The 12430-nt window shown below is 35.4% G+C and overlaps 1 long non-coding RNA gene across 1 annotated transcript; it reads left to right on the top strand.

Moving 5' to 3' along the window:
• The first annotated feature begins 6702 nt into the window (after positions 1–6702).
• LOC110794051 (uncharacterized) lies at positions 6703–10134 on the top strand. The gene is made up of 5 exons (XR_002534886.2): positions 6703–6945; positions 7123–7254; positions 8135–8283; positions 8696–8762; positions 9947–10134. It is a non-coding gene; the product is annotated as an uncharacterized lncRNA (long non-coding RNA).
• The last annotated feature ends 2296 nt before the right edge of the window (positions 10135–12430 follow it).

The raw sequence follows: 12430 nt of genomic DNA, 5'->3' as shown, positions 1-12430 counted from the left end.
AACCGCGCAGGTCCTTAGTCGTTGCAGCGATATCTTTTTTTGGTTTTCCCTTTTTCCAAAAATTAAAGGATCGGTTTTCCCTTTTTCCAAAAATTAAAGGATTGGTTTTCCGTTTTTCCAAAAAAGAACGATGTGCTGGATTTTCCTTCGTTTTACGTCCTATAAAAACAAGGGGGTTTTCTCGTTTAGCTAGCCCTGAAAATGAGAATCTTTAAAAACGTTTTACCTCGTGATTGGGCTTGGCCAGGCCCAATTACACTTTACAGCTTTAATTTCGAAAACATCTGTAGCTACTCCCAATGACAAAGTGAGGGAGTTTCTACGCACCTTTAGATCCTTCCAATGACAAAGTGAGGAAGTTTCTATACTATCAGTTGACAAATCCCAATGACACGTGAGGGATATGTCGACACTTCAAGTGATGACCCTTAAGTCAAATGTTATCACTGGGGGGCTCGTGAGACCCTCGCAAAACAGGTCACATACACCATGACTTGTGTGACGCACTCCGTCTAAAACTTTGACCATCGTCTTACTCCAAGACTCAGTCAATGTGGGGGCTAACTGTAGACACCTACTTTTGTCCCCATTCCCGCAAGGGAAAGGTTCGATGATGAAAGCATAAAAACTCCACTTGACAACGCATCTCCTATAAAATAAACGAATCTCGATTCCCCATTTCATTTCACCCGAAACCTGCTATTTATGGAAACCTGCTAAAAATAGTAACTGCCGTAAAAGGTAGCGTCTAAAAGTGGCAAATCATAAAAGATAGAAACCTGTCAGAATTAGGTGTTGCATTCCAACATAAATCCTAAATGAGATAGAAAACCGCGAGAATCCTATTCCTAATAGGATTCGGAAATAGGAGTCACGTATTAATTAAAATCCTAACGAACCTAGAGTTCGTAACGGGCCCAGACGCATTCCGTCATAAAATTGATACGCGCTAAAAGACTCGAATTAATCTCAAACTCTACGGATTTTAGGAATCCGAATCTGACTAAACAAAACTGCCCAGACCCTATTTTCAACGCCTGGCTCTGGGCGCCGAAATCTTCGGCGCCCAGGCTTGGGCGCTGAAAATACCTGGGTACGTCTCTTTTCCTAATTCTTTGTGGATTAGAACTCTGCAATTCTATCTTTCCACGAATTCTTCCCTATAAATAGGCCCCTAGTTTTGACGTGAAACAAAAACACAACAACACACAATTATATCCTGAGTATTGACTCCAACCCTTAGCCTAAGCCTCTCGCTGCGAAACTGTTCACGCGTTCTGTCGCAATCGATCCATAAATCGAACAGAACGTATCCTGTCCCATAATTGAGATTCGTTAAATAAAAAGGAGAAATAGCAAATTCAAAGTGGTTAGTTTTGTGAGAACCGTGACGCACCTCTCAAGGGTGCGTCGTAATGTGTCCCTTTTCGATGATTTAACTGCTTTCCTCGCCCTTTTTATGAACTGTTAAACTAACCTAAACTGATTGTTCTATCACGCCTAACAAATATAATATTTTTGGGAAATCGGATTATCATGCTAGGTCCCTTAATGCTACTTAAATCAGATAATCACGATCGAATTAGTGTTATATGTTGCATATTACTAAAATCAACTCAGATTAAGTTTAATAGTTAACGCATGTCCCTTCAATTATTTATGCTGAGCTAGTAAGGATATCCTGCCTCTGGAGTTATCGACGAGCGAATTACTCCTCTCGGTAGTTACAGTCCCCCGAACCCTCAATCTCTACCTTGCGGGTGTATATTGAGAGATCCCCACACCAGGGATCACAAGGGAACCTACGGCCGTCGTGGTCAAACATAATTGCACTCCCTTTATGTCACGATAATCGGGTTTTGTCAGTTTTTCTCATTGTCGTTAAAAACTGAATGGCGACTCCTATATTACTAGTCAATTGGGTGTATACTCACAGGAAATCCAATTACACTTGATTGAATAAAAAGAATCGTCACACCCACGAGGGACAAGGTCACGCATTAGCCTCGCGCTTTTTCGACCCCCTCAAACCCTCCCTTGCTGCTCCCGAACCGATAAAGAACAAGTTTAGGACTTCAAGTGTCGTCCCTCCGTAGATAGTCCACAGCACGTTCGTATCCGCCTCAGATTTAATTAACTATAATTCAACCTAAGGTTTTAAGTTATTCGAATATAATTTATGGCAAATTATTAACTTTAGTTTTAACCTTAAAACTATATGAATACTTGAATTTATAGATTATAAATTGTGAATGCCATCACCTATTTATAGAGTAAGATTATCGGAACTAGAAGCCTACTAGGTTTCAATTAATCTAATCTTATTAGAATTAGATATTAATTAAAACTATTAAGTTAATGTTTAATTCAACAACTAACTCTAGTAGCTTTAGGAATTTAATCTTTAATCTAATCCTAATTGCTTAAGGATTCGATGCATGCACGAACTCAAAGCACACACGCACGCACAGCCCACGAGGGGCGCAAGGCGCGCGCGTGCGGAGAGAGCTCGGCACAGCAGCGCTGCAGCCCACGAGTGGGCGTGCCACCCTGCTGGCCTCGCTAGGCCTGGCCTTGCACTTTGCTTGGCTGGGCCTTGCGATGCTGGCGGGCTGCCTTGCTACCTTGCGCGCATGGGATTTGCTAGGCGTAGGCCTGGCTTCGTGTTGGGCCTTGCGTCTAGCAAGCTCGTCCGATGTTTATTTCGTACGACACACTTCCGATTAATTTTCCGATTCCGGAATTCATTTCCGATTCGAACAATATTTAATATTTCCGATTCCGGAATTAATTTCCGTTTCGAACAAATATTTAATATTTCCGATTCCGGAATTAATTTCCGTTTCGAACAAATATTTAATATTTCCGATTCCGGAATTATTTTCCGATTCCGATAATATTTCCGATTCCGAAAATATTTCCTTTTCCGGCAATATTTCCATTTCCGATAATATTTTTCGATACGTACCATGTTTCCGTTTCCGGCAAAATCTACGATTTGGATAATATTTATATTTCCGATACGATCCATATTTCCGTTTCCGGCAATATCATCGTTTTCGGAGTATTCATAATTTGCCTTTTGACGATTTCACCTCCCACTGGAACCGAGATCCGTCGATTCCGAATATCCATAAATGGAGTATTTAATTCACTTAAATACTTGATCCCTTCACGTACTATTTGTGTGAACCTACGGGTTCAGTCAAGAGTAAGCTGTGGATTAATATTATTAATTCCACTTGAACTGAAGCGGCCTCTAGCTAGGCACAGTTCACTTGATTTCACTGAATTATTAACTTGTATAATTAATGAATACTAAACCGCATTTATTAGACTTAGAATTGAATGCATACTTGGACCAAGGGCATTATTTCCTTCAGTCTCCCACTTGTCCTTAGAACAAGTGTGCATTTCCTAATTCCTTTGTCGCTTGATGCTTGCTCATGAACATAAGGTAAGAGTTTTCATCTTGATTATGTCCAGAGGTATTTCTCGGTTTCAGAGTTCAACTGATCAAATAAACAGATAATCATAGCCTATGATTCATCTGAGCACGGCCATGCATTTTACAGTTTCTAGCTCTCCGAGTGGCCTTGTACAACTTTCAGCATGTCATCCCGATTTATGGGAGGACAATCCCAATCATGCGATCTTGAGATTAGACTTTGTTTGATAGGTGATTACCCGAGCGTTGCCGTTATAGCCTCCTTTTACGGTGCGACGGTTGACAACGTCAAAGTAACCAGTTCTCAAACAAGTAATCTCAAATCACTCAGGTATTGAGGATTAGTGTCTAATAATTTTAAAGAAATTTACTTATGACAAATTTTCATCTCTTACAGTAAAGTTTCATAGGTCTTTCCGATACTAGTCTTCCCAAAGTAAGTATCTATGCAAATGATTGCGACATTGCCATGTCCACATAGTTCAAGAAACAGAAGTACTAGTCATCTTACATTGCCATGACCAGGGACCATTTTCAATTTTTGACATTCAAGTTCACTTGATAGACATTTCTTAGTAACAGGACTTATCCTGACAGTCTATCTTGAATATATCGCCAAATTAGAAGGGACTCATCATTTATTACTAAACCAAGATTAAATGGAATATGAAAATACATTTCATATATGATAAATGTTCAACCCTAATGTTTTACAACCATGGGCCTCAAACCCATCTTTAAAACAGTTCATGGAATTCAAAGCTATGCTTGATTTCCAGTGCTACAATGTGAGTGTTGCTTCTCACTTGTTTCATAGGTTTAGTTATCATGCTTTGCCAATCTTAATATCCCTTTCATCCAATGTTCTTCGAGATAGGATGATAAGATCTTTTGAGTATGTTTATTTTGTGATCTAGTCTTTCTTGATACAATAGTGGTTCTACGCATTTTGCAATGAAGAATCATCAAATCAGCAGACATGTGATCCACCCAAGTTCAGTGAAGAACTCTTTAACATAAAAAACTCTATTTCATTGCTTCTTAGGCAATAATTACTTTTACTTCAACTGTATAGGTTGCTAGTGATGCTTTGTTTGGATTTGCTTACCCAAGCAGTTCACAGATATATGGAGGACTTTCCATATGTATCTTAGAACATGTAAATTAATATTTTAATTTCCCACGCAACAACTCATGATCTCCGATCCATGTTGCCATTTCAAACCATGATGCATATAGATCGTTCTTGCCAATGGTTAACTCCAAGGGATCTTTCTTGATCCTTTGCCAGTGTTTATGCTTGTAGCATCAATATTTAGCATATCTTTATTTCCTTGAATCAAGAACTGTTCCTATGTACCTTTTCAAGTACCATAAGTTTTCCTTGATCTCAATCTAGTTGATCTTTACTTAGATCATAGAGATTGGTATATGTTCGTCATGCCTAAAGTCATACGATACATTTTGGGAGATCCTCATATTATATTATACATGATAAAGTCTTTTGCAGAATAATTCCCAATTGAATTCTATTCATGTAACTTTAGCTCATTCTAGTTTCAGTAGATACTAAATCCAGCTAAATTCTTTGACATATAATATAGGTAAACAATCTCATCTAGATCCTTTGATGTTTAACTTAGTAAATGCTTATACATAGTTCAAACATTGTTTACTTAGATTTATTCACATGGGTCTTATATCTCCAATGGAGTATTTCGTGTTTGATTTAGTAAATGCCATTACTTAATCTAAAACAATATTCTAAATCTTTGTAAGTAGATCTTAGTACCCATTATGCACTAAGTTTCGCCTTGGTCCAACATTGATGAATAATTTCAAATCTAAGTCATTAGCATTTGAATGTTATTTCACAATAGAGAGATATGTGTGTGATACACATAGGACCAATTAAGTTTTACGTACTCCCACTAAACTTCTTATATATCTATAAGATTTATGTATATTTTATGAAACTAAAGTACTTATTAGTTTCACTAAAATACAGTTCCAATTCCCAATTGCTTGCTTAAATCTGTACTTAGATTTCATAATCTAGCTTTCCTTTTCAAGTACTTATTTGGATCTACAAATCCTATGACATGCCATGTACATAGATTCTTCCGACATTTGATCGAGGAAGATGTTTTGTCATCCAATTGCCATATGTACCAATATGCAATCATTGCTTGATTTATAGACTTGAGCATTACGATTATGCATGAGGTTTCAACACAATCCATGCCATGAATTTGCTTGTAACCTTTAGCAACTAATCTAGCTTTGTGTGTGAACACAATTCCATGTTTGATGGTTTTTATCCTTATAACCAATTTGCAACCAAAAGATGTAAACCATTCTTGCAAATCAACAAAATTTTAATTTTGTCATCAAAACATTGAGTATGTTTTATGGCCTTTAACCAATTAAACATTAAGTCTATATATGGCCTCTAACCATTTTAGGGAATCTATATTTCGTCATAGCTTTCTTACAAGTCACAAACTCATTAATCTTCATAATAGTTTGACTGCAAGTTGTGGGTTTCTTCACTGTCTGATAGAAGAATCTCATAGTTTCATTGGCCTGAACTATATGTTTCTTCACTATCTAATAGAAGAATCTCATAGTTTCAGTGACTTTAACTCTATGCCTACTTGGGTATAGAACATTAAACAATAGAATATCAACAGCCACTTAAAAGTCCTTTGAATATTCTGTTCTCCTTGAAGCACTTGTAAAGTCTTCTAAGAGATGTCTATTCTTTAAAGCCACTTCTAAAGTCCTTAAAGAATAAGTGTTCGGATTTTCTGAAGAACTTCTAAAAGCCTCCAGAACGTCCGTTTATGTTTGTTGTTCGCCTCGAATACTTTCGTGGTCTATTTTCTCCCACTTATCATTTTGGAAACGAATCTCCAAAAGGACATTATTTCGAGCAAAGAAACATTATATTCTCAAAATTTCGTGGTAGAAACAATACCCTTTTGTCTCATTTGAATAAATCACAATGAAACATATATCTACACTTGGGCCTTAGTTTGTTAAATAACAAACAATAAGCTCCCACTGGGTTTAGCAACTCTTTAGATATATATTCACTAGTAGAAAAACTCAAGTGCTTTGAGCCAAGTGCTTGGGTTTTAGAGAAACCCCAAGCACTTGATTGAACCTAAAAAAAATTTGAGTAAGTACTTGGAATTTTTTATTCACCCAAGCACAAAATTGAACATTCGACAAGTCCTTGGGATTTACTATTCACCCCAAGCACTTAGACCTCACAACATCACTTTTGTTAATTTGCGAGAAAATTCCAACCCATTCCAATTTCATTTCCCCGCCTTTTGTTCACACCCTTCTTGGTTCTCGCTGCTTTGCTGCCCCAACAACGCCACCTGCGTTTCTTCCTCGTCTCCATAAGAAAAGCAACCGCCTCATCTCCTCCCCTCTCCTACGCGCACTGCCGCCGTCTCTGGCTCTCCTCCCAATGTCCACTCAAGGTCTATGTTCTGTAAATTTGTTATTTCGCCAGTTTTGTTAATTTTGTTCTGCAAATATGATATTTATCCCTCAAAAGTATCAATTAGTGAATTAACCACCAGTTAATTTTGTTAATAATTTAGCAAATTTGGTCTCTTATATACTGTTAATGTTCTTTTCTTATATATACGAATTAGGGTTCTTCATCGATCTCAAAACTCGTCAGGTTCAATGGCGATGCAAGCTGGATTAGGGCGTATCTCGACTTCTCTTGTTAGTCGAAGCTGTTTATACCGGCATTGTTCTTGTCAAAAAACGGCAATAATTTGGTAATGATTATTGTTTGTCTCTTTCATTCTGCAAAATTCGCAAGTTCAAATTCAATGAAAAAAAAAACACCTAGAAATTGATTATTCATATGATTCGTTAGTCTGGTTATGAGTTTTTGATTTGTGGGTATGTTAATGGGTTGATAGATTTCGTTTGTACAAATGCTGAGAACCCTCAATTGCTGGAGGTTTATTTTTGGTACCCATTATCATTTTCTTGATTACCCATATATATCTTCTTCAACTAAACACTGAGAAAAGGAGAAATTTCACAAGAAATTGGCAAAATTGGTGATATCCAGATAGTTTAATGACGAATTCTTCAGTAGATTGCTCGTCATTGATCTTGCTCACACTCTTTCGGGGTTGCACAGCTGTAAACTGTCAGATAATACTGTATTGGTACTGTAAACTGTCAAATAATACTGTATCCGTAATTTAAATTGACAATTAACAAATGAAGTTACATGAATGTATGTGTACTGTAAACCTTGCTCTCCATTGATTCATGTCCGTGTTTATACGCTTCCTTTTCGAGTTTCCATGTGTAATCTTATTGCATAGTTTGTATTGGTCTTGATTGTTATTTATAACCAATTAAATTGAAGTCTACAACTTTGCTTAGAATCTTGGAGTGCCTGCTTGTTTTGTTTTAACTGATGAAAGGTCAAGGTGGACTGCTAACTTGTCCAACCTCTATGACATGTCAGTTCAAAGATAGGCTTAGCTTAACAGCATTGTAATGGTTTTGTTTCATATTGCAATGTTAGGCAAAGGAATAAGTTCTGTTTGACACTGACAAATGATATTCTTTTTGACAATTTAGCTGAGCTTAATTTAATGCTTCCTTTTTTTGCCTTAATTAATCCTGGTTCTTTAGCGGTCTGGAAGGCTGGAAGAGCAGATTGAGGTTATTCAGCTTAAGCTAAAGAGACTTGAAGAAGGCAATACTTTAGGGGGAAGGAGAGTGAAAGTGGCAAAGTCACAGGGCAAGAAGATTCACATAACAGTTGAGCAAGAATATGCAAGGTGGGGATTCATTAACACTGTTTTCTCAACCCACATAGGTGCTGTCATCTATCTCAATTCAATATGTATCCTAAAAGTATTTATGCAGGACCAAACCTACAGGGCACGAGCCTGTACTTGAATGTATCTGTAAACGGAATTCTGCTTCTTCCTAGCTATGATCTTAAAGCCTATCTTGTACCTAAGTCAAGCCAAGTAGTAGTTCATACATGAACCAACCTGCCATATTCTTGTAAATCTCTAATTTTGATACTATAACTTTGTTTACTTTTGTTGTAGAAAATATATAGCATAATGCATACAACTCAGTGATGCATGCCATATAGTGTAATATTGTTTGTTAATCTAATTCATGATGCTCACTTAATATAAGCTTAAAATCGTGTGCTAATATTTATGATTGATATTGTAGCGACACGATTCAACTTGGAGCTAGTGAGAAGTGTAGCGATCAAAATTAATAGCCCCCGTTGATATTGGTATGTATTTCTAAAATTTCATTCTTTCTCTTTCTATTTAGTCTGGGTACATTATTTGAATATACGTGTTATTGTTAGTTATTTGACGGAAATGATCTAGTTAAGTTGTTATATATAATAAAAGTTAATGCATCTTCATCATTGTATATGCTTAGATACCTGTTCAAGACTTACTCATTAGGAGTAAGTATTTCACTAGTAGAAAAAACATCAAGTGCTTTGAACAAAGTGCTTGGGTTTTAGAGAAACCCCAGACACTTGAACCAAAACAAAAAAAAAACTGAGTAAATGCGGTTTATGTACTATATAGTAACATGTTGCTCGGAAGTTGAGGATCTCGAGATGTACATACTATACTATAAATGTGCATAACTTGACCAAAGTAGCTGAGAAAAAGTCTTATCATTCTAATATTAAATATATTAAACATGTAACGGACTTAGAATACTTATTTAGGTTCATTAGTTAAGAGTTGGAACAAAAAACGACCATTTTAGTCAAAATATGACATATAACGATCAAACGAGCCTTATCATCCTAAAATTAAGTATATTGAACATTTAAAGGGATTAGAATACCTATTTAGCTTCATCAGTTGAGAGTTGGGAGCGAAAACAACCATTATAGTAAAATATTACATATAACGATCAAACAAGCCATAAATTGTTTAACTTGACCAAAGTAGTTGTGAATGAGTCTTATCATCCTAATATTAAGTATATTGAACATGTAAAGGGTTTAGAATAAATATTTAGCTTCATTAGTTGCGAGTTGGGAGCGAAAATAACAATTATTGTCAAAATATGACATATAACGATCAAACGAGCCTTAAATTGCATAACTTGACCAAAGTAGATGATAATGAGTTTTAGCATCTTAATATTAAATATATTGAACATGTAAAGGTCTTAGAATACCTTTTTAGCTTCATTAGTTGAGAGTTGGAAACGAAAACAATAATTATAGTCAATGTATGACATATAACGATCAAACGAGTCTTAAATTGCATAACTTGACCAAAGTAGATGAGAATGAGTCTTATCAAACGAGTCTTAAACGACCATTTAAGTCAAAATTGTTCATATAACTCAATTACTGTTTTAAAATAATGTTTATATTATATTTTACAATATTCATGTCTCTAACTAGATTAGTATTTGTATTTTTCTTGGATTTGATTATAGAAATTCATGAACAACCCAAGGGAGCATTCCTTCACGACTGATGAAATAAAATGTGTTCGAGACAAGTTGACACGATTTATTACTATTAAATGTGTTTGATTGTTCGCGTTTTTAGCATTATAATGAATCTAATAATGTAGTTAGCTACCTTTTTCCATTAATCAATTTAGATAGAATATGTTTTAACCCGTTGTTTGATATTTGTTTTGATTTTTTTTCACTTGTGTTATTGAATGGTATGAGCTAAGGGCGTGTTTATTGGTGTATAGTATATACGTTGTGGTTGAATGAGGTTGTTTGGTGTAGGTACAAGTTTTATAGCTACAATATATTGTGCTAAAGTGGTACGGGCCTGGCAAAATTTACAAAAAAAAAAAAAGAATATTATGTGCTTGGGGTATTTTTTTTAATACCCCAAGCACTCATAGTAGCAGATTTTATTTAAAAAATATTGTTAATATCAAGTGTTTGGGTGTTTTGGAAAACCCCAAGCACTTCACAAGTCAAGTGCTTGGGGCTTTCCTTAAACCCAAGCACTTAACATGTCAAGTGCTTGGGATTTTCCATAAATCCCAAGTTAAGTGCTTGGGGTTTTTCGTAAATCCCAAGCACTTAACATGTCAAGTGCTTGGGGTTTCTGGAACCCCAAGCACTTAACATTTTAAGTGCTTGGGGTCAACCCCAAGCACTTGAATTATTACAAAGTGCTTCACCCTCAAGTGATGGGGGCATAATCACCAGCACTTGATGGCATTTTACTCCAAGCACTTGAGGTTTTTTCTACTAGTGATTATTGAAAAGATATTCTGAAATTACTTTTCAATAGCTTTGACGAATTTGGTTTAGTTTGGTGGTAGTTGTGCATTTTGTTTAGAAATTATAGGAAAAATCTTTATGATTCATCATTGACCGAATCAAGTACAAATTGACTTTGATCATTCCAATTTAGATATACCATATCTTATGGAGCTCGATCGTGAAATTACAACACACAATTATTGATGATCATTTTTGACTTAAGTAATCATCAACATGATCTAACCTAGATCTTTATGATTTCTTGCTAAGTGGACGTTTTTATACTTTTCTATGAATCTTTGAACTAGCCAAACAGATTCAAACTTATATCACTTTGAGTAAATAAATCCATATTCACTCAAAGCCATGTCAAATAATAAAGTCATAAATCTTTCTTTAGCTTTGAACTCTATTGTCTAGGTGTTCTAACAATAGTTCATATCTTTTGTTACTTTCAACAAGTAAGACTAACTCGTCTTGAATGATCTAGAAATCAATCAACTTTCAAAATTCCATCAAAATAGAGCTTTTGAATGTTAACTTGTTGACATGGTCTAAGTAACAATGCAAAAGTTTAGTGGAACTCAAATCAAGAGTTTGATTTGAACCTAGTAAAGTTCTTATTATTTAAAGAGTTGTTTGTTTTAATCAAGCATATTGACTCAACCCGTAAATGACCATTTCATTCAAATAACAAACAAACATAGTTTTTGTTTTTCTTGAATGTGAGTCTTTCTGTGTTTGAAGCAGAAATTTAGGTATGCTGATTATGGAACAAAATAGCCATTAAGTTTCAGCCTTGAAAGGACTTAAAACAAACCAGATGACCCTACAACTAATGTAGCATTGCCATGCTTCATTTCCCACTTGTTGGCCATAAGTGTAGCCTAGCTTCCATTGTTTGAGTTATTACCGAAGTAAGAACCTCAAGCGGTATATGATACCAAGGAAGATTAATTGCTAGGTTACTTTTCTTAAACATAATCTTTATAGGTAGAAACGGAATTGTAAGTTCCTTTCACTTGTTCCTTATTTTCCTATTTCTTGTACCCTTTCTTATAGTCTTAAGAATTGACTTCTCTAGTGTTGACTTTTATACTTTGTTGGACATGTCCAATGTCACTCTAACAAAGTTCTTACCTTTTTATTTATGTTGAATATTCTTTTTCAACTAGATGATCTTACCAGAAGCTTTTAAAGTTCTCTAAGCAACGATCTATTCGAATGTCTAGGGACTAGACTCATTCGAGAATTAAATGGACAAAGATATTAGGTTGTTAACCATTGGTAAAGCTGAGCGTTTAAACTCAATGGTTTATGATCTCAAAACTACATTGTATTTGAATTCACAAGCACCAATCAGTTTGCCATTCGACTTTGATACTCGAAAACAACCATAAAAGTCGATATAAGAAACGTACATTTAAATTGCTCATTTTCTCTCATTTCCATGAATCGTTCTTGGATTCACTACCAATCGAGGAAATTTACTGTTACCTTTCAAAAAGGATTTATTGCAATGCAAGATATTTAATTATAAACAAATACATTGAAGCATGCAAAGTCTAAAACATTTATCATGAGTAATAACTTGAAAATTAAAGCAATCATGCAATTTAAACAAGTCATTAGCATTTTATTCGAATTTATTGTTCCGGCAGGTATGAATAAATTGAATCCAAGATC

The sequence above is a fragment of the Spinacia oleracea genome, chromosome 5 (assembly GCF_020520425.1).
Source record: "Spinacia oleracea cultivar Varoflay chromosome 5, BTI_SOV_V1, whole genome shotgun sequence".
Classification (NCBI taxonomy): domain Eukaryota; kingdom Viridiplantae; phylum Streptophyta; class Magnoliopsida; order Caryophyllales; family Amaranthaceae; genus Spinacia; species Spinacia oleracea.
The sequence above is the reverse complement of the archived record's forward strand: the minus strand, read 5'-3'. Positions and strand labels throughout refer to the sequence as shown.